We start from the raw sequence: 27,188 nt of genomic DNA, 5'->3' as shown, positions 1-27,188 counted from the left end.
TGGCCCCTCCACGGGCAGAACCATCAGCCCAAATTCTCACCGTGCGTCAGTGGAATATCGCCTGGATGTTGGGTCAGGAGTTTTGGGCTTAAAGATCCCTAAGCAGGGTTGTGCCATCCAGCTTTGGAAAAACTCAGCCAGGGAGGGTTGTTCTCTGAATGTCAGGAGGGAGACTCCTGTGGCGCTTAGGGCCCAAGGGAGATGCTGGTTCATTGGCTTTGATGGAGATGGATTTCCAGGCGGGCATGAGAAAGTGTGACCATGTTTGGGGGGGTGTCGAGAGCAGGCAGCACATTGAACGAGTGACTGTGTTGGTGATGTTGTGTGTGTCACTGATACACGAGCATTTTCTTAAAGGCCGGATTATTTAGGACCTATGAAAAGCTACGATCTGCCTGTTGGGGGTGGGTGGGGTGAGATTCTGAACTGGAGCCAGAGAGAAATGCCATGTGTCTTTACTGATAGAAATCTGATCACCCCGGATGCTGCCTGTCAGCATGTGGGCTCTGGGGAGCTGTTTTCCTAACGGCTTGGACGAAGCTTGTGGACAATGGAGGTCGGAGCGGGGAGCTCCGCCTAATGAGTTCCTTGTCTGTTGGCTGAAGGTGTGGGGTTTCTTTGAGGGAAGCCATTAGCCACTTTGATGGCTTGTTTGAAAACAATTGAAATCTATCTTGTCGGTGTAGTGGTTCTCCAGATACCTCACGCTGGTCATTGGCATCGACAGCTGGGAGCTCCCCTGGCAGGTGTGGGCAGAACTTGGCTTCTCAGTGATTTGCTCTCACGTTACTTTAATGCGTGACTGGGATGCTTTCTATATATACACTTGCTTTATGTGGCTCCAGGGAACAGGGAACATGGCAGATCCTATTAAAAGTGGTTCCTGGTTATCCAATATTCATTCAACATTGATTAAGCCACCAACTGTGTGCCAGGTGCTAGGGATAGCTTTATTTACAGTTATGGGGTCATCAGGCTTTATGTGGGTGCAGTGTTACAGGTAAGTTAATTATAGGCTTGAAGGCTGTATGTTGTCATATGCGTTTGTCACTTCTAATATGTGCTCATCATATCCTAACAAGAAATAATATTGATTTATCCCAGAGGAGATCGCGTATGTAAAAAACTTTGAACACTAGAAAGCGTTTGGCAAATCTGAGGGGTATTTTTGTTCCAGGGCATGTAACCTTCCCTTTCTATGCTGAGTTATGGTACAGAAGGGAGGCCCTCTGCCGGGTGCCCAGCAAACATTATTCTCTGCCTTTTACATGTTAGAAAACGGAGCTTTATGGAGGCGATGCCGTCACTCCTTCATGGACCCAGTTTACAGCTCCAGGTCCTGACCCTCAGTGCCAGACATGGACGAGTGAGGTCTATAGACAGAGATGGCAGGAACCCCTCCCGATAGGGAGCAGGATGGGCAGGCTGTCCCAGCAACTGAAATGCTAGGCTTGTTTAGAGGACTTCCAGTGAGTCTGTGATTCATGTTGAGATTGCCCTGTTGCACAAAAAATCCAGTTCTCATTGGCAACACTCCTTTCTCCCTTGTTTGATTTGACTGTGTGGCAGTGGGGACAGGAGGCACTGAGATGGGTTGCCACAGACATTTCTACTGTTGAGTTTGCCTCCCTGGGCTCTCATTCTGCTCCACTACTTACTAACTGTGGTTCGTGGGCAAGCTACTTTATGCTCTGTGCCTCAATTTCCTCATCTGTAAAAGGGGATAAATGTTAGTACCTAGGATGTAGTATTATGGTAAGTATTATGATAAGATTAAGTACTCAATAAATGCTGTCATTTCTTTTAGCTATTCCTGGATGTTCCCATTCCCATCTCTCAAATCTCTCAAATTCTGAAGCTGTTGTTCACATAGGAGGTGCCTAGTAGAATCATTGTAGCTTATAATTTTGGCCTTATAGTCTACATTTTAGCAAGGGCTGAGATCCCTTGCAGATTCTAAGAAAACATCTATAAAGAGGAAGACTTTCGTTTTTTGTACCTCCATTTATTTCAGGGATTACAGAGCTATATATATATATATATATATATATATATATTTTTTTTTTTTTAAATGGAGTCTTGCTCTGTCACTCAGGCTGGACTGCAGTGGCACAATCTCAGCTCATTGTAGCCTCAAACTCCTGGGCTCAAGTGATCCCCCTGTCTCAGCCTCCTGAGTAGCTGGGACTACAGGTGTATAGCACCATGCCTGGCTAATTTTTAGAACGGAGACAGGGTCTCACTATGTTGCCTAGGCTGGTCTTGAACTCCTTGCCTCAAGCGATCCTCCCGCCTCAGCCTTCCAAAGTGCTGGATTACAGGCATGAGCCACTGCGCCGGCTGCATAAACTATTATTGTCTAGGCATGTAATGAAATCTCAGTTTGCTTGGACAGGCTGGGGTAAGACTCTGTGACATGTTGTTTAAGATCAGTGCATGCTGGGGCCAGTTTACTTGAAAGGGGATCTGTAGATTGAAGATGCTGCTGCCTCTCTTACATGAGAATAATCTGCTTATGTGCCTGGCCTTGGCCAGACAGAAAGGAAATGTCGGGCATCAGCTGTCTGAAGAGAACAGAAGGAAAACCTGGCTGGTAAATGCAGACGAGCCACTGAAGGATTCCAGGAAGGAAGCCCCGAGGGTGTTGCTGTCTCCCTTGCCAGCTTTTTGTCTCTTGCAAATGTGGACACGTTATCAGGGCAGATCTATTAGAAAATGAATCCACTGAAACATCTGCAAATAAGTGGCTCCAGACTGTCATTATCTCCCTGGGTTTTGTAACCAGTTGTGGCTGACAAGGACATTCTGCTGGGAAGGTCAGGGTCCTGTGTGTGTGGACCGAACACCTTCCCTCAGGTTCGCACAGCACCTCACTGGGCACGGCTGGGGGCCGTATTCCATCCAGTCTTTAGGAGCAGGTGGTAGCTTCTCTGCCTCCCTCTGGATGAATGAGCTCCTTGAGGGCAAGGACTGGGGTCAGGGTCATTGACTGTGGTAGTTTCCTATGGCTGCTGTAACAAATTACCACAAATCTGGCAATTTCAAACAACACACATTGATCATTTTACAGTTCTGGAGATCAGAAGTCTCCATGCAGTCTCACTGGGCTGGAGTCCAGATCCAGCAGGCTTGGCTCCTTCTGGAGGCCATAGGGAAGGATCGGTTTCCTGGCTTTTCCAGCTTCTAGAGGCAGCCTGCATTCCTTGGCTCCTGGCCCCTTCCTGGCATGACTCTGACCTCTGCTTCCATGATCACATCTCCTACTACTGCTTGGACCTTCTTGCTTCCCTGTCAGAGGGTCCCTTTTGACCACATTGGGCCCACCTGGAGAATCCACGATACACCCCATCTCAAGATCCTTAACATAATCAGATCTGCAAAATGCCTTCTGCCATGTAAGGTAAAAAAGTCTTAGGTTTTGGGAATTAGGATGGGGACATCTTTTGGGGGCCATTATTCAGCCCACCACATGGACTCATACCCTGTAGTGCTAAGCTCACATCCTTGGGTGCCAGCCTGCCTGGGGTCAGGTCCTAGCTCAGTCACTCATGAGCTTGGTGATATTGGCAAGTTATTTAACCTTTTTTTTTTTGAGACGGCGTCTCGCTTTGTTGCCAGGCTGGAGAGCAGCGGTGCGATCTCAGCTCCCTGCAACCTCCACCTCCCGGGTTCAAGCGATTCTCCTGCCTTAGCCTCCCGAGTAGCTGGGACTACAGGAGTGCGCCGCCACACCCAGGTAATTTTTGTGTTTTAGTAGAGACAGGGTTTCACCATGTTGGCCAAGATGGTCTCAATCTCTTGACCTCGTGATCCGCCCGCCTCTGCCTCCCAAAGAGCTGGGATTATAAGCGTGAGCCACTGCGCCCGGCCTTTAATTTCTTTTTAAGGAGCTTCCTCATCTAATATGGGGATAGAAATAGAACTTCCTGGGCACAGTGGCTCCCGCCTGTAATCCCAGCACTTTGGGAGGCCGAGGTGGGTGGGATCACCTGAGGTCAGGAGACGGAGACCATCCTGGCCAACATGGTGAAACCCCGTCTCTACTAAAATACAAAAAATTAGCCGGGCGTGGTGGCGTGTGCCTGTAGTCCCAGCTACTCAGGAAGCTGAGGCAGGAGAATCGCTTGAACCCAGGAGGTGGAGGTTGCAGTGAGCCAAGATTGCGCCACTGCACTCCAGCCTGGTGACAGAGCAAGACTCTGTCTCAAAAAAAAAAAAAAAAGAAAAGAAATAGAACTTCTTCTTCTAAGGCATAATTGAAATAATATATGAAGTGCTAAATAACAATAGGTACTAGGCTTAATTCCTGGGTGACGAAATAATGTGTGTGACAAACCCCCATGACACACACGTTTACCTATGTAACAACCCCCCACATGTACCCCTGAACTCAAAGTATATATATTACATATATATAACACATATATATATAACATAACATATATTACATATATAACATACATATAACATACATATATAACAGATATATATATATATATATATATATATATATATAAAAAGTGCTTAGAACAGTGCCTGGCATATATATATATATATATATATATAGTGCTTAGAACAGTGCCTGGCATATAATAAGTGCATTTTGAGTACTATATTTTATTATTACCATTATTCTACCCTTAATAAGCACTCAGAAATTGTGTGAATGCATATTCCATCTTCCAATTTGGTTCTTCTGACTGCTGATACTTAAGAACTGATACTACTGACTAATGATACTTCATCCTTATAGTAAAAGTTTTTTTAAAAAAACTGTGTCAGCCGGGCGCGGTGGCTCACGCCTGTAATCCCAACACTTTGGGAGGCTGAGGCAGGCGGATCATGAGGTCAGGAGATCGAGACCATGGTGAAACCCTGTCTCTACTAAAAATACAAAAAATTAGCTGGGCATGGTGGTGGGCGCCTGTAGTCCCAGCTACTCAGGAGGCTGAGGCAGGAGAATGGCGTGAACCCGGGAAGCGGAGCTTGCGGTGAGCCGAGATCACGCCACTGCACTCCAGCCTGGGCAACAGAGTGAGACTCCGTCTCAAAAAAAAAAAAACTATCTCACTTTGGGTTTTAGGATTTAAGACGAGACTACAAAACTGTCTCATCTTTTGTGAGGAAATATCTTCTATTCCTTTGTGGAATGATACATAAATGGTGTTGAAGGCAGGAGGAGGTTAATTCGGCACCTAAATAATTCAGTTGGCTACAGTTCAAGCCTTCTTTTCACTCCGCCATCCCCTTGGTGAGGCTTTGCCTTATGTTTGCACTATGGCTGCTCATCTCCTGCCCTCATGTCCACGTTCCAGCAGGAAGAAGGAAGGAGAAGGGAAGGCCTGCACTGTATCAGGAAAACAAAGTCTTTCAGGAATCCCAGCAGATTTCTGTTTACATATTTGGCCAGAACTGAAGCTCTGTAGCTACAGGGGGTCTGGGAAGATAAGAATGTTGAATTGCAACTTGGGAACATGTTGAGTTCTGTTAAAAAGGACAAAAGGATGCATCAGCATCTGTCACGATTCCCTAGAACAAGAATGGCTGCATGCTTATTGAAGCGTTGTTTGTACAAATGGCAAAAAACTCTGAACACCTAAATGTTCATCCACAGGAGAATGCATAAATTAATTGAGCTTATATCCATATAATCAAGTACTATAGAGCAGTTATCACCTGCATGCATCAACGTGGATAAGTCTAAAATGTATAACATTTCAAATACAAATTTGCAGAAGGACCTGGCACAGTGGCTCATGCCCATAATCCCAACCCTTTGAAAGGCTGAAGCAGGTGGATTGCTTGAGGCCAGGGGTTCAAGACCAGCCTGGGCAACATAGCAAGGCTCCATCTCTACAAAAAAATTAAAATTTAGCCAGGCATTGTGGTGCATGCCTGTAGTTCCAGCTACTTGGGAGGCTCAGATGGGAGGATTGCTTGAGCCCAGGGATTTGAGGCTGCAGTGACTTATGATAGTGCCACTGCACTCTAGCCTGGGCAACAAAACAAGACCCTGTCTCTAAAAAAAAATTAAAAAATAAAATTGCAGAAGGTTATATAGGTATAATATAGTATGATTCCATTTACATAAAGTTTACATGTAAAAACACTTCTGTTACTTACAGTTAAATAATAAGGTAGTAGTGGCTGGGCATGGTGGCTCATGCCTGTAATCCCAGCACTTTGGGAGGCTGAGTCGGGTGGATCACTTGAGGTCAGGAGTTCGAGACCAGCCTGGCCAACATGGTGAAACCCCATCTCTACTAAAAATACAAAAATTTGCCAGGCAAGGAGGCGTGTGCCTGTAGTCCCAGCTACTCTGGAGCCTGAGGCAGGAGAATCACTTGAACCCGGGAGGCAGAGGTTGCAGTGAGCCGAATTGCGCCACTGCACTTCAGCCTGGGCGACAGCGTGAGACTCCGTCTCACACACATGCACACAAATAATAATAATAATGTAGTAAAGGTAAAAAATACAAATGGGGGTGATTGACACCACATCAAAAGGGAGGACATGGAGAGGAATTTGACTGGGGAGGGATGTACAGTGAGCATCAGTTGTTACCTATGATCAGGGAAGGATCCAGGTTTTGTGGGGCCTGATGCTTAAGGGGTGTGTGTGTGTGTGTGTGTGTGTGGGAGTTACCCTCTTTAAAAAAAGGACTTTACAATAAATCTGCCTCTCACTGGTTATTGTAAGAGTGTATGTGATGCACTGAGAAGTCATTTCTGAAGATACATGGGGCGCTCTTTGTAGAGAAGTGAAAATAACATTCACAATGACAATAGCTAACATTTTTCGAGCCCTTACCATATGCCAGGCACTCGGGCAAGCATTTGCAGGCTTTTCTCATTGATTCCTCACAGTCAGCGTAGGATACAGATGCTGCCTATTAGTCTCATTTTATGGCTGAGGAAGCAGAGGCTCAGAGGGGTTAAATCATTTGCCCAAGGCCACACAGCTAGTATATGATAGAGTCAGCGTTCAAGCATATGGAGCAAAACAGGACTTGTTTCCTATGGTTTAAGCATTCCCTACATAGTGATCTCTCACTGTCATAATTACATGCCTACTATGTTCTCTTCAGTAAAGATCTCTTATTTTTAGTTGACTAGAGGAAGGGCAATATGAGCAGAAAATTTTTCTTGTTTTGGGGATGAGGTCTCACTCTTTTTCCAAGGCTGGAGTGTAGTTGTGCAATCATAGCTCAGTGTAGCCTGGAATTCTTGGACTCAAGCAATCCTGCTGCTTCATCCTCCCAAGTAGCTGGAACTACAAGTGTGCACCATCACATCTAACTAATTTTTGTAGAGATGGGGTCTGGCTATATTGCCCAAGCTGATCTGAAGCTCCTGGCTTCAAGCAATCCTCCTGCCTTGGCCTCCCAAACTGTTGGGATTACAGTGTGAGCCTGGAAAATATTTGTTAAAATATTAAAAAATAAAGTTTTATTTCTTCCCACTTCACGAAGGTTATATTTGGAATTAAGACAGTGTGTTCTTTAATAGTATTTTTCATAGTAATTGATTTGATGAGTAGGCAAGAATTATCTGTGATAAGTTAAATGTCTTAGATAAGTGTTTGATTAAAAAATAGCTCATCCGAGCGTGGTGGCTCATGCTTGTAATCTCAGAACTTTGGGAGGCCGAGGTGGGCGGATCACTTGAGGTAAGTAGTTCGAGACCAGTCTGGCCAACATGGTGAAACCCATCTCTACTAAAAAGACAAAAATTAGCTGGGCGTGGCACCTGTAGTCCCAGCTACTCAGGAGGCTGAGGCAGGAGAGGCAAGAGAATCACTTGAACCCGGGAGGCAGAGGTTGCAGTGAGCCGAGATCACACCACTGCACTCCAGCGTGAGCCACAGAGCAAGACTCTATCTCAAAACAACAACAACAACAAAAACCTCTTGAAAATTCTTACTACTTTATCTGTTGGCTGAACTAATGCCAAGCTCCCATCATGAATAATCAAGAATTTCAACCTGATGACTTCTTGGTAATAATAAAGTTCAATGGGGTTCTTCTCATATGGAGTGTACATAAAACATTGTGAGGGCCCAGGAACAGCAAAACGTGCTTAAAGGCGGACATGGGATCTGCTTCAGGGTATCTGCTGAGGTTAGGACTCTGTGTGCCTGTGGGCATAAACATGTGGACATACCTTCCTTTGGATCCTGAAATGGCCAATTCCATGGTAGGGGGAAAGGAGGAAGGACAGCTGTGTTTGAATCTATCATTTCTTGAGACAGCTTGCATTAAAAGTCAAACCAAGAAAACCCAAATGGCCGCTTGGCTTTCTGTGGTGTTTGGGAAGGCAGTTTGAGGAGTGGTCTGTGAAGTCCCTGGGCAGGAGGGCTCGGGCTGAGGGCTCAGCTGTGGCACCCCCAGATGACTGCTGAGGTCATGAAGGAGCTCATGGCACCATTCATGTTTCTGGACTCAGTCGTTGTGCCTGGGGTCCCCATAGCAAGGAAAGTAGGGAAGTGAACCAAGGTCCAGCCAGTGTTGCTCTTGGCTGCAGGGAAGGAAAAAAAAAAAAAAAAAAGGATGACCGGGAAGAGAAGGAGCCAAGCCACCTTCCTGGTCCTATTTAATGAGTGTAAATCTTTGTAAATATTCAACAGTATCTGATACCAAGTAATAGCTTTGCCAAATGAGTGAGTGGAGGGCCTCTTTCTGTTTGATTTCCCTGGTTAGTTTTTTTGTGTGTGTGCAGAGAGGGTTTGGACCATTTTCTTTTGTGTGTTTGTGTGGGTTGAATAAAAGAGTGATTGTTTTTCAATTGTCTCTATGCAGGAAGCCTTGGCTGAGTGTAAAAATTTGGCACTGGGAAGCGAGCAGCAGTTTGCGATGTTACTGATTCAGTGTTTGCATAAATAACTTTCAGAACCTTAAAAACCCAACTGTACATTATACCTTGTAGTTGCAGGACATCAAAGTTAATTAAGTCTTGTCCGCCTCATTTTGCAGTTGAGGAAACAGAGGCCAGAAGAGCTTGCATGTGACGTTGCCTTCAACTGTACACACGTTCATGAGAAGTGTGACTTTGGAATTGTGGAAGTTTTACGAGTTCTTGCTGAAGCATCCTCCAGGAATTCTAGAATTGGAATGTGGAGGCCCTGGAGGAGTGAAAATAGAAAATCTTTCAGTTTTCCTGATAATACAGGGGAATGACAGGGCAGTGAAGTAAGGGGTGCAGAGCAGGTGTTTGGATCATTTACCCTTCGTCATCTCCTACTGGGGGCCTCTCATTGTACTCGCAGGCTGTCTCTCTGTTGATCAGGGCAAAGGCATACGTGGATGTGAAAAAGCCCCCACAAACAGCTCCTCTGAGTTCCTGTGACAACCTGCCCGGGGTAGATCTGCGCGGAGTCAGCCCTGTTTATGGAGAGGCTGCCAGACCCCACTTTTGCCCAGTCCTTCTTGCTCAGGCAAGCCTGCTGCTAAGCTCTTATGGGGGCAGAGTTTGCTTTTGGCATCTCTTTCTGCCCACCCTTAGCCATCTTCCTCTTGATACCAGCCCCTTCCAAGAACCAAGAGCCCTCCACCTGATCCCTGGGCCCGACTGTCTTCCAGGCCATGGACTGGGCAGAAGTGACCAAATGTGGACCCTGCTCTGCAGGACCTCCCCACAGGGCATGTGGGTGGACAGGCTAGAAGTCTGAATTGAGAGTTGGGGGCTCCGGGGGAGTGGTCCATCCTGAGGGAGGTCATGAGGGTCAGAAAGACTTGTCAGAGAAGATGGCCCTGGGGCTGGGTCATCAGAGGCTGAGCTGCTCAGTGGAAACCAAGCATCGCAGGCCTCAGTGCTGTTTGGTGGCAAGTGCTTCTGCAGGACTGGAGGCCCTGTGTGGGGATGCTGGGGTAGGGATCCCAGGAAATGAGTTGAGGGGTAGGTGAGGTGGGGAGGGTTGTAATGGCTAGAGCAGGGGTGTTCAATCTTTTGGCTTCCCTGAGCCACATTGGAAGAAGAATAATTGTCTTGGGCCACACATAAAATACAGTAACACTAATGACAGCTGATGAGCAAATAAGCAAATTGCAAAAATAATAATAATAATAATAATAATGTTTTAAGAAAGTTTCCGAATTTGTGTTGGGCCACGTTCAAAGCTGTACTGGGCCCGCCTGCGGGCCACAGGTTGGACAAGCTTGGGCTATAGGGTCTGCATAGCTGTGCTTTTTTATCTTGGATTTTATTCTGTAAGAGATACGGGGCCTTGCTGTCTTAGTCCATTTGAGCTGCTGTAGTAATACATCATAAAGAGAGTGGCTTATAAACAACAGAAATTTATTGATTTCTCACAGTTCTGGAGGCTGAGAAGTCCAAGGTCAAGGTGCCAGCAGATTCAGCATCTTGTGAGGGCCCATTTCCTCGTTCATAGATGGTGCCTTCTCACTGTGTCCTCATGAGATGGAAAGGAAAGCAGCTCTCTGGGGCCTTTTATTAATGCACTAATCCCATTCATTTAATCACCTTCCAGAGGCCCTGCCTCCTCATACCATCACATTGGGGATTAGGTTTCAACCCATGAATTTTGGTGAGACACAAACATTCAGACATAGCAATTTCAAGGGTTTGAAATGGGATGAGGAAGGAATAACTATATTTGAGATTTAGAAGCTTCTCGTTTGCAGTGTGCAGGGAGAGCTAAGATAGGGAATAGACAGGAGAGGAGGGGGTTTGAAGCAGAGTGGATGCAGAAATGAGGGAGGGTGGCTCAGCAGACCCCCTGGGTTCCACAGTGGGAATGGGGGCAGATGGTGATGCCTGTCATTAAGACTGTGTTTCAGTTGGTGAGTCCCAGTCTCTAGGTCTACAAAATGGGAATAAGGGATGATGATGGGGATTAAAGGCAATCTCATGCGGGCTGTGCTTGGAGGGCACTGTCACCTATGTTTTTTTCCTTCTTTCAATTGAAAGCTCCCAACCTTGTGTTCCAATCCCCCAGGGCCTTGCTCTTTGATAACTCAGCTGATGAATTACTTCTCATCACAGGTGGGAGTTAATGGTTGATGGGAATTAATATGTTATCTGGTCCTGGTAGCCTATTTCCATTTTAAACAGAGGTTCTCACTAACTAGACTAAAGGAGTCCTCAGACTTTTAGGGCAGCCTTGAATTTGTCATCAAAATTTTGCCAGAAAATCTTCAAATGTCCAATTTTAGCTTCAACTTATATTTTTTAGTTTCCTCTCTATTGAACTTACATTTTTTAGGTTTCTCTCTATTTGGGTCTCAAATTGAGACCAGGTTAAAAAAATTCCTCTCTCTCTCTCTCTCTCTCTCTCTCTCTCTCGGAAAATTTACTCTCTTTTGCCCCCTAGTGTCAGACTTTTGAATACCTCTCTGAGCCAAGTCACTTTGGGATTGATTGAAAAAATGGTGATTGCATGTCTCCTGTTTGCTGGGTGCCACAAAGATGCTCACTGCCTGATCTTATCATGGCCATTCAGTCCATTCCTAAAGAAACAGTAAAGCATATAAACAAAGTTAAAATGAATTCTGTCTGGAAGATTTTATATCTTTTTTTTAGCATTTCACATTACTCTTTGATATAACAAATCAGAGTCATCAGAGGACGAGCTTGGTAAAGGACATTTGTCAGAGTCCTAATTCCTGAGAAGGACAAGATGCCTCTTCACTGAACTCCACCCCCCAGACGCCGGCCTCAGCTCATAGCACAGAGGAAAATTATGATCCTTGAGCATAAATTGCTTTACAAAGAGTTGAAAATTGGTGCTCTGTGCCCCAGCCATTGTATTAGTCCATTTTCACACTGCTATTAAAGAACTACCTGAGACTGGGTAATTTATAAAGAAAAGAGATTTAATTGATGAACAGTTCCCCAGAGGAGAACTGAGGCCCAGTCTCCTGAGGCCTCAGGAAACTTACAATCATGGCAGAAGGCAAAGAGGAGACATGGCACATCTTACATGGGGTCAGGAGAGAATGAGAGTGAGGGGGGACGTGCCACACTTTTAAACCATCAGATCCTGAGAGAACTCACTCACTGTCACAAGAACAGCAAGGGGGAAATCCGCCACCAGGTCCAATCACCTCTCACCAGGCCCTTCCCCTGACACGTGGGGATCACAGTTTCACATGAGATTCAGAGACACAGATCCAAACCATATCAGTCATCATTCCTGCTGCATCTTGTATTTTCTTCTATTGTCCTGGATTTGGGGGAGTGTGGGAAGTATTGAAGTTATACTGTGTTTTGTTACAGGTTTAATGAGAAAAACATGAAAAGATTACCCATCCATACCGTTGCTAGTATCTTGAGACAATTAAGGCATATGGTAATGGAAAAATATGAACTCTTCAGCGAGGGTGGTGGAAACTCCTTTTCCAAGAGGGCTGTTGAAACTCTTTTCCCTTTCTGGCGAATAATTTTAGAAAAATAGTCATGTTATCCACAAAGTAGTCTCTTTTGAAAAATCCAAACAGATTGAAAAAAGAGACTTAAATTCTCTGTAAGTTATATTTTAATGCTCAGGATGATTCAGGTCAGTGCCCAGCACAGTGCCTGATGCACATGAGCCCTCCAGAAACGGCACCTGGCAGCCTTGTAGTACTAGAGCTTCTATAGTTATACCTCGCTTCCTTGCCATGCTTTTTGCTTGTTAGTTGTTTTGGGCTTACATTTGTGTAGGGAAATTTTGCCCAAGTTTCATGTAGAGTTGTATCATTTACTTAACAAAGCCTTGTGAGATTTCAAAAAATACATCTGATAATCATAACAACTATGAAAATAACACATGTTTAGATTGTGTGTTATAATATACAGTGTGCTTTTTTTTTTTGAGACGAAGTTTCACTCTTGTCGCCCAGGCTGGAGGGCAATGGCGCGATCTCGGCTCACTGCAACTTCCGCCTCCCGGGTTCAAGCGTTTCTCCTGCCTCAGCCTCCTGAGTAGCTGGGATTATAGGCACCCGTCACCACACCCGGCTAATTTTTTGTATATTTAGTAGAGACGGGGTTTCACCATGTTGACCAGGCTGGTCTTGAACTTCTGATCTCATCCACCTACCTTGGTCTCCCAAAGTGCTGGGATTACAGGCGTGAGCCACCGCGCCTGGCCTACAGTGTGCTTTCATCCATGATCACTGAGCCTTTTAATGAGATATGAATATTTCTCCTTCCACATGAGGAAACTGAACCTCAGGAAGGTTAAGCAATGTATCCAAAGTTAGGCTGGGCACGGTGGCTCATGCCTGTAATCCCAGCACTTTGGGAGGCTGTGACAGGAGGATTGCTTGAGCCCAGGAGTATGAGATCAGCCTGGGCAACATAGGGAGACACCGTCTCTACAAAAAATTAAAAAATTAGCTGGCCATCGTGGAACACACCTATAGTCCCAGCTACTTGAGAGGCTGAGGTAGGAAGATCGCTTGAGCCCAGGAGGCCGAAGCTGCAGTGAGCCAAGATCGCACTACTGTACTCCAGCCTGGGCAACAGAGTGAGACCACGTCTCAGAAACAAAAACAAAAACACAACAAAAAACCCCCACAAAGTTATATAGTTAAGGATCAGCCTCTGGTTGGGGTCTTCTTCCTGCTCCCATTGCTAATGTCCTTTATGCCAGGAAAGAGAGCAAAAACCTCTGTTCAAATCTTGAACTAGGAGTTGATTTAGACAGGCAAAATCAGGAGGATGAAGTAAGGCTTGAGTGTAGAATGATGTTTTCAGTGGAAATTATCATCCTATTGTAGAATTTAAAAAGCTTCCTTGAGGCCAGGCGCGGTAGCTCACACCTGTAATTCCAGCACTTTGGGAGGCCAAGGCAGACAGATCGCCTGAGGTCAGGAATTCGAGGCCAGACTGGCCAATATGGTGAAACTCTCATCTCTACTAAAAATACAAAAATCAGCCAGGCATGGTGGCATGCAGCTGTAATCCCAGCTACTGGGGAGGCTGAGGCAGGAGAATTGCTTGAACCCAGGCGGCAGAGGTTGCAGTGAGCCGAGATAGCGCCACTGCACTCCAGCCTAGGCGACAGAGTGAGTCTCCATCTCCAAAAAAATAAAAAATAAAATAAAAAGCTTCCTTGAGCAGGTATTGACTTGGTGCAGGTATTAACCATGTTGACTTAGTGAACAAGCAGACTGGGAAGCTGGACCAAGCCACAGACTGCGCTGGGGTTGAGAGCACCTGGCACTGAGCAGCTCATGTTCACAGAGGGTAATTGTCCTCTGTGCTGTGTGCTGAGGCTGGTGCCTGGGGTGGAGTCCAGTGAATTTAGGACTTCACCAACTGTCCTTTACCTGGCTCATCCCCTGATGACTGAAGGATGGCACGATCCAGGAAACATAGTTCTCCCATGCTGTGTTCTTAGCCACTGCATGTGTCTGGATCAGACAGAAGGGACTCAAGTTGACAGTCAGTTCATAATGTTGGTACAGCTGGGGCTGATTGAGACAGATGCTGGAGGCCACATGACCTTCTTTCTGTTTTGTTTTGTTTTTTTTTTTTTTTAAAGCCATCCTCCCTACCATAGGACCTTTGTACATGGTGTCACCACCTCTGCCTGAAATGCTTTCCTCACCTTCATTCTTCAGATTTCACAGGTCTCATACAGAGGTTCATTTTTCTCTGACTCTTGTACAAATATATACTTAGCCTGGACAAAATATTTATTTAACTCATTAATGAGCGAACTAGCAGGATGAGGATGAGAAAGCTGGTTCTAAGGACCATCCAGGAACACACACACACACACACACACACACAGAGAGAGAGAGAGAGAGAGAGAGAGAGAGAGAAGGGGGGAGAGAGAGTGAGAGTGAGTGAGTGAATTATGGAAAAATATTATGGAAAAAAAATGCTGGAATAAGATTGCAAACTTAGATATAAAACTGGTTAATGGGCCAGGCGCGGTGGCTCATGCCTGTAATTCCAGCACTTTGGGAGGCTGAGGCAGGTGGATCACCTGAGGTCAGGAGTTTGAGACCAGCCTGGCCAACATGGTGAAACCCCATCTCTACTAAAAATTCAAAAGTTAGCTGCTCATGGTGGCATGCCCCTGTAATCCCAGCTACTTGGGAGGCGGAGGTGGGAGAATTGCTTGAACCTGGGAGGCAGAGCCTTCAGTGAACTGCGATCGTGCCACTGCACTCCAGCCTGGGCGACAGAGCGAGACCCTGTCTCAAAAACAAAACAAAACAAAACAAAACTGATTAATGTCCCATAGGAAAATAACGCTGTAACCTTTGAGACTGTATCTGACAGAATTCTTTTTTGCAATTTATCAAATTTATCAATCTTTAACAAGTTAACAACTTAACTTTACAGAGTCTGGGCCCTAATCAAAAGCAAATAGTGAATCAAACAAAAATAACCTCCCTGTAAGCAGACTCAGGGTGTAGATAGATGACTTTGAAAAGTTATACTTTATTTCCAAGTTTGGGACAGTTTTTTTTGTTGTTGTTGTTTTTTTAAACAGCATTCTATCTTGAGTGGCTAGCATAGTACCTGATACAAAGGAGGAACTAGTGACTGTTTCTTGAATGAATGAGCAAATGGGGAAAGGTTGGATCCTCAGGCATGCGAGTGGCCAGGGTATTAATACAGGAAAAGCCTTCCACTAGGAAGTTGAACCTCAACCTTCATGCTGGAGTAGTCTGGGGTCGGAAGACCAGCTGTGAGCAGCCTGAGAGGGACTAGGGTAATGGGGCAGTTACCCAAACAGGGCTTGGGGTGATAAAAGACATGGCAGGAATCTAGCAGTGAGAACTAGGTTATCAAGCAGGAACTGGGTCTTAAGAACAAGGGAGAATTCGGTGATTAGGACAAAGGGAGGGGAAGGAAAGGGACTGTTATTTCTGGCTTCACCCACAATGTACAATTCATTGTGCAAAGCTGAGTGTACACGGCCCATCTCACGCTCACCCCTCACCTGACCCTTTAGGCAGCATTCTTGTTCCTCTGGTTTAGAGGCAGAGAGCCTCACAGATAGAGCTGGGGTTGTGGAGATGTTGAATTTAGGCTCTGCCATTCATGAGCTGGGTGACACTTAGCAAGTTACTGGCTGTCTCCGCTTGTTTTTTTACCTATAAAATTGTAATGTAATCTAAGCAAATAGCAAAGTCCGCAATCCTCCGGACTTAGGCTTTGGTTACATTCAGAGATTTGAAATCCATTAGCTAACAATAAAGGCAGTTCTTTTTACTTGTGTCTCTCAAAGAATAGTCAAGGGGGATCCATTTTATAACCAATACCAACTCTTTCAGGAAACTACTCTCGGGTAGTGGCATGATCTCAGCTCACTGCAACCTCTGCCTCCCGGGTTCAAGTGATTCTCCTGCCTCAGCCTCCCGAGTATCTGGGATTACACGTGCACGTCACCACGCCCAAGTAATTTTTGTATTTTTAGTGGAGACAGAGTTTCACCATATTGGCCAGGCTGGTCTTGAACTCTTGACCTCAAGTGATCCATCTGCCTTGGCCTCCCAAAGTCGTGGGATTACAGGCATGAGCCATGGCCCAGCCACCTTGCAGGTGTTCTAAAACCTCTCTTGCCCTTCCCTAGACTCTGCTAAAGTTCTCCTTCCATTTGCTTTGCCCCAGAAGACTTTCCTCTTCTACCCCACCTCTGGTATTCTCTTTTCTCTCTCTGTCCTTGTTTCTCTCCCCTCTGATTAATGCACTTTGCATATGGAAACTGATGAACTCAGACTGCATAATGGAGGGAAGAAGATGGTAGATGGGGCAAAGCCTTTCCTTATCTGGGTAGCGAAGCTGGGAAGCTGGGTAGCGAAGCTGGGTAGCGTCATTGTTTTAAATAATTCTTGCCCTTGATTCGGGGAGATCAGCTCCCTCACAGTCCCATAGCGTGGTCATGAGGATTACTTTGAAGTTTCTGGCAGTTAGTGGACCTTTGGTAAATAGCGGCTCCCATTATTGTTCCAGAGGAGGAAAGTCAAGTTCACAATGGGGACATCTTGCAGCTGTGAAGTGATGAAGGGGTTTGAAGCTCAGCCAGGTTGGCTCCCGTGCGTAAAGTCTGAGTGAGCAGAAAGCCAGGAGAGTTAGAACTCACTGATGAAGTCCGGGTTGTTCCTAGGGAGTGGGGCAGGGGTGGTGCTGGGGCTGGAATCCACGAGGGCCCCAGCTGTGGGGAGGCAGCAGCCTTACTAGAGGCCAGATGAGTGCTGTCCTGGGCTTGAGTCTGGGCGTGTGTCACAGGCTGGATGATTCTAGAGCAACCCATCCAGCGCCAGCTCTCAGCCACTGTGATTGCTCAGCCACCAGGAGCCCCCTGCCCCCTGGGCACAGACCTGCTGGGGTTTTCTGCAAGGAAGCAGCAGTTTTGGCTCGGAGTGTCTCTCTGTACACTTTGGAGTCTAGTCAAGAGGACAGCCTCTTAAAATGGAAATGGGGCACTGCTGTGGGCCACCTGTGGACACTTGATTGCTCTCCCCAAGTTACTTGTATTCTCTGAGGCAGATCTCACGCTTCAGCATCCACAGGGCCATTTCTAGTGCACCAGCAAAAAAAACGCAAGCGAGGAGTGGAATAAAATGCTCCTTGACCTTGTCCTTTCTTTCATCTCTTATCCTTTTAGGAAAAGAAGACTTTGTGTTTTCAGTTCAGATTTTAAAAAAGAACTAAATAGGGTACTTGAGACTTGCCACCCGGCAGCGGAGCTGGAGCCCTCCGGGAGGCATGGACGAAGTAATCAACTGAAGTTTTCTAATACCGGCCAGCAGAGGGCACTCTTCACTCACAATCGGTGCTGTCTTTCTCCTTGGAAACGTTCAGTGGCTGCAGGAGCCCTGGAAAAAATGGTCTTCCAGCTATTTGTAATTTAACTTTGAGTCCTCAAGAGGGTACCTTCCCCTTTTAGAGTTGCAGTGTTGGTGCTATTATTTTAACACCCGCATCTGCTGTTGTCTGGGCATCAAAGTCTAGAAAAGTCATGAGGGAGATGCATTCTCCAAGGTTCTGAGCACAAGATTCAGACAGAAACGGGGCCAGATGGGCACATACTGTTGCATAAACACCAATTAATTAATACTGGGCTCCAGATGAGCCCAGCCTGCCAAACTCGTGAGCTTCACACCTCCATGGTCTGGGCCCTGCCTCCCTTTGGTACAAAAATTAAAGAGACAGTTGCAAAAACCAGAGCATTCACTGGCCAGTCCTAGTAGGGAACAACACTGGGACATGCAGGGCACTGTGCTTCCCATGGGGACACTTTAATTCTTTCCTGTGGATTCTTCCTCTCCCTGCCAACATACTTTTAATCTTGTTGATGCTATTAATAATAATGACAGGTGACATTTATTGTGCTCTTATCATGTGCTGGGCACTTTTATGACTACTAGCTTATTTAACTCTCTTAGGCCAGGTGCGGTGGCTCATGCCTGTAATCGCAGCACTTTGGGAGGCCGAAGCGGGTGGATCACGAGATTAGGAGTTCAAGACCAGCCTGACCAACATGGTGAAACCCCGTCTCCACTACAAATACAAAAAAATTAGCTGGGCATGGTGGCGTGCGTCTGTAGTCCCAGCTACTCAGGAGGCTGAGGCAGGAGAATCACTTGAACCTGGGAGGCGAAGGTTGCAGTGAGCCAAGATCGCGCCACTGCACTCCCCTGTCTGGGCGACAGAGTGAGACTCCATCTCAAAACAAACAAACAAAAACAAAACACAAAACCAAAGAAAACAAAACAACCCTCTTAAAGTCCCAAGAGGTGGGGAACTGCTGGAACTTCTGAGGTTTTGTGAGGGTCAGGTACTTGCTGAGGGTCACTTAGCAGGTGAAGGAGGAGCCAGGTTGACCCCTCAGAGCTGTTGCCCATGCCTGTCTGTCACCCATTTGTGGAGTCCCATTTATGCTCTGGACATCAGATGGTAAGCCAGTGGTGTGCACATAAGACACAGTGCATCTCTGGCTAATTTTAATTATTTTAATTTTGAATGTGTTAATCAAATACTTGAAAATTGAAAAGGAAGAGAAAGCCAGCCAGCCCTCAGAGAGCATACGCTGTGAGTGGAGGCCCTGAGGTGTCCATGTTCCTGAGGTGGTCTCTTAGTGGCTGCAGGATCGGCTGTGCAGGGTGGGGGGAGTGAGGTTGGTGGGGCTGGCTCCTTCCTTTCCTTCCTTCTAGATCAACTCTGCTTCTACCAGGTTTATGTAGGATTGGGCTTGACCCAAGGTTTCTGCTGCTGAGAAGCTCTCAGCAAAACCCCAGTGTAGTGGCTCTTAGCTAAGGGCACGCCCAGGAGTGTTCATCACCCCATGTCCCCAGAGTCCCTTTCATCTTCTGTTTCTCTTTCCAGCAGCTCCTTCCCTCCTGCCTGCGGATTGGGCCTGGGGCCTCCTGTGCCAAACACTTCCCTCCTACTCCTGCTCAGCCTTTGCATTGCCCAGAGCTCAGCCCAGTGCTGGTGCTGGTAACAGTTGAGAGACAAAGAGGGGGAGCCCTGAAGTCAGAGCTCAGCTCTCCCTGTGGCCAGCACATGATTATGCCCCAGATTCCTCATCTGCAAGATGGTGATGTTAACAGAATCTGTCCAGAAAGTATGGAGTATAATGAGGCGTTGGCAACCCAGAGTTATTTGTTTGTTTGTTTTCTGAGTCAGGGTCTCACTGCATCACCCAGGCTGGAGTGTAGTGGGACGATCACAGCTCACTGCAGCCTTGACCTCTTGGGCTCAAAGGATCCTCCCATCTTAGCCTTCCTAGTAGCTGGGACTACAGGCATGCATCACCATGCCCAGCTAATTTTTTCAATTTTTGTAGAGATGGGGTTTTGCCATCTTACCCAGGCAGGTCTCGAACTCCTGGCCTCATGTGATCCTCCCATCATGGCCTCCCAAGGTGTTGGGATTACAGGCATGAGCCACCACACCCGGCCTCCAAAGTGTTTTAAACATCACTTCACCTGCAGTAAGGATTCAATATCCATGGACCATCATTGCTATTAAGATTATGACCATCACTCCAGACCTATTTTTATCTTTATCTTTTTTTTTTCAAAATTCGCATGCGTTTATCCTCTTTTCTGCCCCCACTTCTTTCCTGCCTACTGTCTCCTCCCCAGTGACCTCCACCCCCACTACTACCCTGAAACTGCCTTCAAGGTGACCAGCCGTCTGGAGAGCCAAAGCTGTTGGTGGGTTTTGTGCAGTCTTCATCATGGACTCCCCTTTCACAGCATTGGGTCCTGGCTCCGCCTCCTCCTGGAACACTCGATTTGCTGGCTTCCCCCCAACCCCTTACTCCCAACTGCACCCTCCCCAGGGCTGTTGCTTCCGGCCTCTTCTATCACTGCAGGTCCTTGCCTTTGGTCACCCCAGCCATGCCAAGACATTGGCTTTGACCTCAGCTGCAAATCCCAGTTCCCCACTGTTGCCAAACCTTTCTGTCTACAGCTCCCAGGGGCCCCAGACTTTGTATGTGTTAAACTCAGATTTCTGGAGGCTGGTGAGGGATGAGCTGCCTTGAGTCTCAGGGACTAGAGGCAGAGATTAGGGACAACAGGCCTTTTTAAGCAACTGAGAATTCAGTCTGAGGGCACTGGGAAGCCTTTGCAGGTGAGGCAGGATAAACCCCAAATCTGTCCACCCCTAAAGACCCTGCACTTCCTGATTCTTTGTTGGACTCTTTAGGTTGCTGGTAGTTTGTGGGTGTGTGGTTTCTTTTACATTTAATTTCCCCCTGCTGGTGATTCATGCATCCCTCCTAGACTCCGGAGCCCCAAATACAATGTTAATAAGTTGCATCTGGCAGAGTGCAGCATGCTGGGGTGTTTGTGACTGCACTATATTGATGTTTGGTAAGTTTCTGAGGCCTGGCTCTTTGAGAGTCTTTGAACAGGGCCTTCTCTGGGAGCCCAGCAGCAGCAGCCTGTTGTAGAGGGACCTCCCTGAGTGTCCCTGGTGACCTTCCAGCCAGGCGGCATCACATTGCCCCTTGCTGCTAATTCCCCTTGCCCACCCCCAGCCCCACCTGTGGGTATGTTGTCCATTTACACCCTCATTTGTTAGGGTCTGTGCCTTCCTCTCACCTGCTTATAAGACCCAGGTGTGCATGTTCATTCTGGCCAGGGCCCAGTGCCCAGGAGGCATGGTGAATGTGTGTGAGGGGATCGAGGGGGCGAGGCCGCAGGCTGCTCTCAGCTATGCTGTTCCCAGGGACCCGTGCACTGCTGCCCCTCTCAGAACCTCAGTTTCCCTATCTGTCTTTACAAAATAGCTGGCCCTGAGCGCTGCTGCCCACCTGTCTGTGGAATACATGTGGAGAACAGCCAAGGTGGCAGAGCCCCGGTTCAGGGGTGGAGGCGGCGAATGAATATGTCACATTGTCACCCTGTAGCGAGTGCAATGCTATTCTGGCTGCCCCAGTGCCAGGACAGTCTGAGCAGCAGTGATTTTTAAAGAGAATGTCTATTCGAATTTAAAATCCTGTGTTTTAAAGGCTGGGCGTGGTGGCTCACGCCTGCAATCCCAGCACTTTGGGAGGCCGAGGCGGGCAGATCACCTGAGGCCAGGAGTTCAAGACCAGCCTGGCCAACATGGTGAAACCCTCTCTCTGCTAAAAATACAAAAATTAGCTGGTCATGGTGGCGGGCGCCTATAGTCCCAGCTACTTGGGAGGCTGAAGCAGGAGAATCACTTGAACCCAAGAGGCAGAGGTTGCAGTGAGCTAGGATTGCACCATTGCATTCCCCGCCTGGGCGACAGAGTGAGACTCTGTCTCAAAAAAATCAAATCAAATCATGTGTTTGTGTTAGAAGATGTCCTTGTGTTTCTTTGCTTTTCTTCAGAAGCATTCATAGGCCAGGGGTGAAAAAACTACCATCTTTTACTCCAGAAGAAATATGACTTCCCATAATACTTTGGATTTCCAGTATCTGGAAGGGTAACTGATGTTGCTTTTGCTGATAGCAGGTAGCAAAGGTGTTGGTCATTACGGGGCCACCAAGGAGCCTGGAAGGATCCTTTTCTACTGTCCAAGGCCGGGCTCCCCTCCCCTGTTTTCTTTTCCTCCCCTCTCTAGTCCACTCTAAGAGCCAAACTAATCCAAATATTTTTCTTTCCTCTGTAGGCCCTTGGTGTTTCATAATCTAGAAAACTCTAGGGAGTAATGTTCACTTGATGTAGTTTCATGTTGGCAGTTAAAAATGAACTTTATAAAACAGACTTGCAGTCCATTTGGGAAATGCACAAAGTGATTTTTTAAAAAGTTATGCCACGATCAATATTATAGTGTTTTCCTTATCTTTTTTTTTAAACCTGTGAGTTTATTTATGTAACTTTATATTCTAGTTTTTCGTCCAGTATTTTAATATAATCATTGCCTCATGACATGGGCAAATTAGACATCACAGTTTGCGGGGCTTGTCCACCTCCCTCCCTGCCTTGTAACATACTCGCCCACCCACCTACCCATCATGTGCTTGTCCACTTACCAACCATCCATCCATCATGGATTGAGGGGCTCTTCTCTGAGGAACAGGGGTGGGTTCTAAGAAACAATTATCAATGCGACAGGCAGGGTCCCTGCCCTTGGGGAGTTACTGCTATATAGTGGAACCAGTGTATAAGTAAACACAGGGGAAAATGGCAGATTGTGGGGGTCTCTGGGTGGTGGACAGGGGGCTGCAGCCCACGGTGTGGTTTTGACTTCCATGCATGGATGGCAGCTCAGTGGTGGTGTAAGCTCTTGTGGCTGCTGTGTGTCTGTGAGGCTATCCACAATGGGAGGCTGGATTTAAACACTAGATCTGGAATTTCCCTACAAAAAGGTGCCCCCATGGGTGCTCAGGACTGTGGGGTCCTTCTATGTGGGGTGAACTGAGGGACTGTACAGTGTGGCAGGGTCAATTATTGAGCTGGGATAGCCAGTCTTTTTTTTGTTTTGTTTTGTTTTTCTCGAGACGGAGTCTCGCTCTGTCACCAGGCTGGAGTGCAGTGGCACAATCTCAGCTCACTGCAACCTCCGCCCCCAAGGTTCAAGCAATTCTCCTGCCTCAGCCTTCCGAGTGGCTGGGACTACAGGCGTGCACCACCACGCCTGGCTAATTTTTGTATTTTTAGTAGAGACAGGGTTTCACCATGTTGGCCAGGATGGCCTCGATCTCCTGACCTCATGATCCGCCCGCCTCTGGCTCCCAAAGTGCTGGCATTACAGGCATCAGCCACTGCTTCCGGCTGATAGTCAGTTTTAAAAGGAGACATGAACCTGACCCAGCATGCTGACCCTGCAGAAGGGGGCTGTGTTGTAAATGCATTGTTCTCTGGTGTTAGAAATTGCATAGTTATTTGTAGCATCACAGGTACTATTGGAGGCGAGGGGATTTTTTAGAGGGATTTCTTAGAAAGCTTTATGTCTGCAGCAGAGTCTGAAAGGATATACACCAGGCCAGGGATCACCAACTCTGAGTGTGACAGAGACCAGGCAGGACCTTACATGAGTGGCCAGGGAAGGGCAGGGGTCACAGTGGGGAGGGATGGAGACCCCAAGAGCCCATGGTCCATCTGAAGGGGGCAGCTACCACTCAACCCTAGCAGACCATGGTCACTTGTGGAAATAGGGGCCCTTAGTGATGAGATTTTTTAAAATATTGAACTGAAGCTAGAGACTGTACCTGATTTCTAAATGAAATCTAGATTTTTAAATGTTGGATGCTACCTCAAAAATAAATACATATATACATACATACACCCTAGGGGTCATATAAAATATACCAGCAGTCTTCCCATTTCTGACTTGTACCTCAAATTTAACTTAGAAGTTAAATTATTATGTTTTTTTATTGCTTACTTGTTTACATTTTAATTTTGTTTGTTTGCCTTTGTAATGAGCATATGATATTTATTTGTAAGCAGGAAAAAAGAAGGAAGACATCTTTATAACCCAAAGGGCTCCCTACCCTTTAATTTTTGTTGATGGTCCCTGGGCAGGTGGGTGACGGTCAGGTTTCCTGGACTGCGGGGCTGGCTGCTGGAGTGTTTGCTCGGTGGGAAGAGGACCCATATCCAGAAAGAGGAGGAAGGACAGCCAGGGGTTCTGCAGGCCAGGTCCCAGGGCTGCTGACCAAGGCAGCAGACAGGTGGGGACCTGGGAGCACACTAGGCACTCACTCATTCCATCATCCATTTCCTCATTCATTCATTCATTCACCGGATGTATACTGGGTACTTATTGTTCAGAGACCTGATCTGGGCCTTAGGGTTATAGCAGCAAACAAAGTAGACAACAATCCCCACCCTTATGGGATTCAAGAAACAGTAAGTAAGACATAGGGTAGGTCTGATGGTGCTAAACACCATTGAAAACAGGCAAGAGGGGTGGATAGGAAGGCTGGGGAGGGCCACAGTTTGCAACAGGATGGTCTGAGAGAGTCCCACTGAGAAGAGCCCTGAAGGAGGGGTTTCACTCCATTACACACGAATTAAGTGCTTACTGTGTGCTAGGTACTCTGGATGGTCCCCTGGGAACATTCCCATTTTGATGCTTTCTTAAATGAACTTTTGCAAAGAAACAAAGCATAGTTCTTTTGGTTGCACGTGACAGAAATACAATGTACGCTTGCTTACTTTTTTTTTTTTTTTAAAGAGAGCTCACTTTTTATCACTGGCAAGTCTAGTGATAGGCTACCTTCAGGCATAGCTCGATCCAGGTGGTTAATCTGTGTCATTAGGAACCTTCTCTCTCTTGGTCTCTTGCTCTGCTTTCCCCAGGTTAGCTTCTTTCTCAGGTAAGCTTTCTGCACAAGATGCCCTGCACAGCTCCAAGTTTGCATCTCATCAGCTCAATGCCTGTCCCAGAAGGACTGTATATCTGTTCTTTAATGCCAGCCAAAGTCTTGGGGCCACTCCCACTGAACAGGCCAGGTTACATGCCCATCTCTGGAGCCTGGAGTTGGCCCTTCCTGAATCACAGTGTCCCAAAGGGGAGAGGGCATCCCCCAACAGAAAATCTGGGTGCTGTTAGCAGAAGAATGGGGACTAAATGCTGGGCAGTGAGGAACAGCAGATGTCCACTCTGACAACACTTGGATTAAGGAAGCAGGAAGGGCTGAAAAAACAGCCTGAAAACAGGGAGAACTTCAAGGGTCCCAGCCTGTGACCAACAGACCATGTGAGCTTGGCCAGGTCTTAGTGCTCCAGTCCCTAAATGAGGGTGGTCAGCTGGTTCTCTGAGGATCCTTCCAGCTTGTGATCTGTTTGAGTTTTAGATACATTATCTGAAAACAGATATGACTGAATTAAATTACCAGGTTTGAAATAATACAGGGTTATGGATCCTGGGTAGAAGTTTTTTTTGTTTTGTTTTTATTCAACAACTAGCTCTGTTGGTGAATTGCTGAGGAAGCCGTGAAGGACATGAGACCCACCTCTGCTCAAGCTATGCTGCTCCTTGCTGGTGGCACCTACCTACACCTCTGCCTTTATAGTGTGCAGCAAAGCTTTGCCAACTTTTCAGTCTGGTAATGGAAAGTGAGCTTCACTGTCATGGATGTCATGCTTTAAAGGCTAGAATGATGCATTAAGAAAGATTTACCCTGGCCTCATCTTCCAGTGCAAACTTATGAGTAGGCCATAGTTGAAACATGACTACCAACAGCTGTAGGGAAAACCAGCTGTGTGGACATCGGCATGTGTTTCCAAGACACCAAGCAGATATCTCAGTCCAGAATTTTGTTTTAATGGTTATATCTTATCTTGGCAGACACATACCAATGTATTTCCCCAGGAAGATGGGGAGGGAAGACAGGGATTGCTCCTTGGCGACTCTGCTGATGTGACTTTCTGTTAGTCAGACGTCTGCAGGGGCCAGCATTTGTGTTGAATGGTGGAGGGCTTGGGAGTGAGTCATCTCAAAGCCAGAAAACCATGCATCACCCTCTCCAGGAAGTGCTGGCAGTCATACAATTGCACAAGTAGGCAGCCACAGGCCATGTGGATATTGAGGTGGGTAGTGCAGTTAGGCAAGAGCCTTGGAGGATGATGAACTTGACTTGAAGCCTGGTAGCATTGCTGCTTCTTGGCTGTGTGACCCAAGTCAAGTTACTTGAGCTCTCTGCACCTGAGTTTCCCATCTGTAAATCTGAACAATAATGGCACCCACTCGTAGGAGAACATACTTCAGGTTCTTGTCAGCCAGAATAATGACTACTGTTGGTAGTGGTGCCATTCCTAATGGGCTAATAGGAGACAGACTGGCATAATATTCATAGCAGCTAACATGCACTTTACATGTTAGGACCATTGTACTCATTATGGGTACTGTTCTTAGCTCTTCTAAGAGCTAAGGTAGATAACGTGATTATTCCCACTAACCTACGTAGGTACTATAGATGGTCCCAACCCACAATGAGTCGCCTTATGATTTTTAGCCTTTCTGATGGTGTGAGAGTGACACGTATCCAGGAGAAACTGTACTTTGAGTCCCCATACAACCATTCTTCTTTTTTTCACTTTCAGTACAGTTTTCAGTAAATTACATGAAATATTCACCACTGTATTACAAAACAGGCTTTGCGTTAAATAATTTTGCCCAATTGTAGGCTAATGTGAGTGTTCTGAGCATGTTTAAGTGGGCTAGGCTTTAAAAGCATGCATTAAGGTGCCAAATCCAGATAATTCTATATTTTCACAATGTGGCATAAGCAAGTCTTCTTGCTACTGCCTTACTTATTGGATTTGTAGGGTAAGCTGAGCTGTGATGTTTGGTAGGTTAAGGGTATTAAGTGCATTTTCGACTTACCATTGTAAGTTGAGGTGCATGTGAGTTATCATCATCATTCTCAATTCACAAATGAGGAATCTGAGGCACAAAGAGTTAGGTAACCTGCCTGGAGTCACAGGGCAAGTGAGTGGTCGATGTGTGATCAGAACCCACGCAGCTGGTTCTAGAGTCCTTGCTTCTAACCGCCACCCTCAGTAGTCTCACTGCAGAAATAAGAGCTGCACAGGATGCTTCCTATAGGTCAGGAAATGTTCTAAGCACCTTCTAAGGATTGAGTCCTTTAACTCTCATAACAACCAAACCCTTGTAGGTTGGTACAATTATTCTCCCCATTTTCTAGATGAGGAAACTGAGTCACCCAGAAAGGGCTAAGAAAAGGAATTCACATCCTCGTTGGCTGGCAGATTTAAGACAGGGAAGCTGACCTCTCTGAGCCCCAGGGTTGCCATGGGCTGAGAGGCGATCTAGGATAAGCA

General features: G+C 46.5%; 1 protein-coding gene across 6 annotated transcripts in view; it reads left to right on the top strand.

Annotated features, from left to right (window-relative positions):
- The window catches only part of ARHGEF3 (Rho guanine nucleotide exchange factor 3), a 353,349-nt gene that overhangs the window by 74,781 nt on the left and 251,380 nt on the right, over window positions 1-27,188 (top strand). The window lies entirely within an intron of this gene.

This window comes from Pan troglodytes, chromosome 2 (genome assembly GCF_028858775.2).
Source record: "Pan troglodytes isolate AG18354 chromosome 2, NHGRI_mPanTro3-v2.0_pri, whole genome shotgun sequence".
Lineage (NCBI taxonomy): Eukaryota > Metazoa > Chordata > Mammalia > Primates > Hominidae > Pan > Pan troglodytes.
This window is presented reverse-complemented; position numbering and strand designations above follow the sequence as displayed.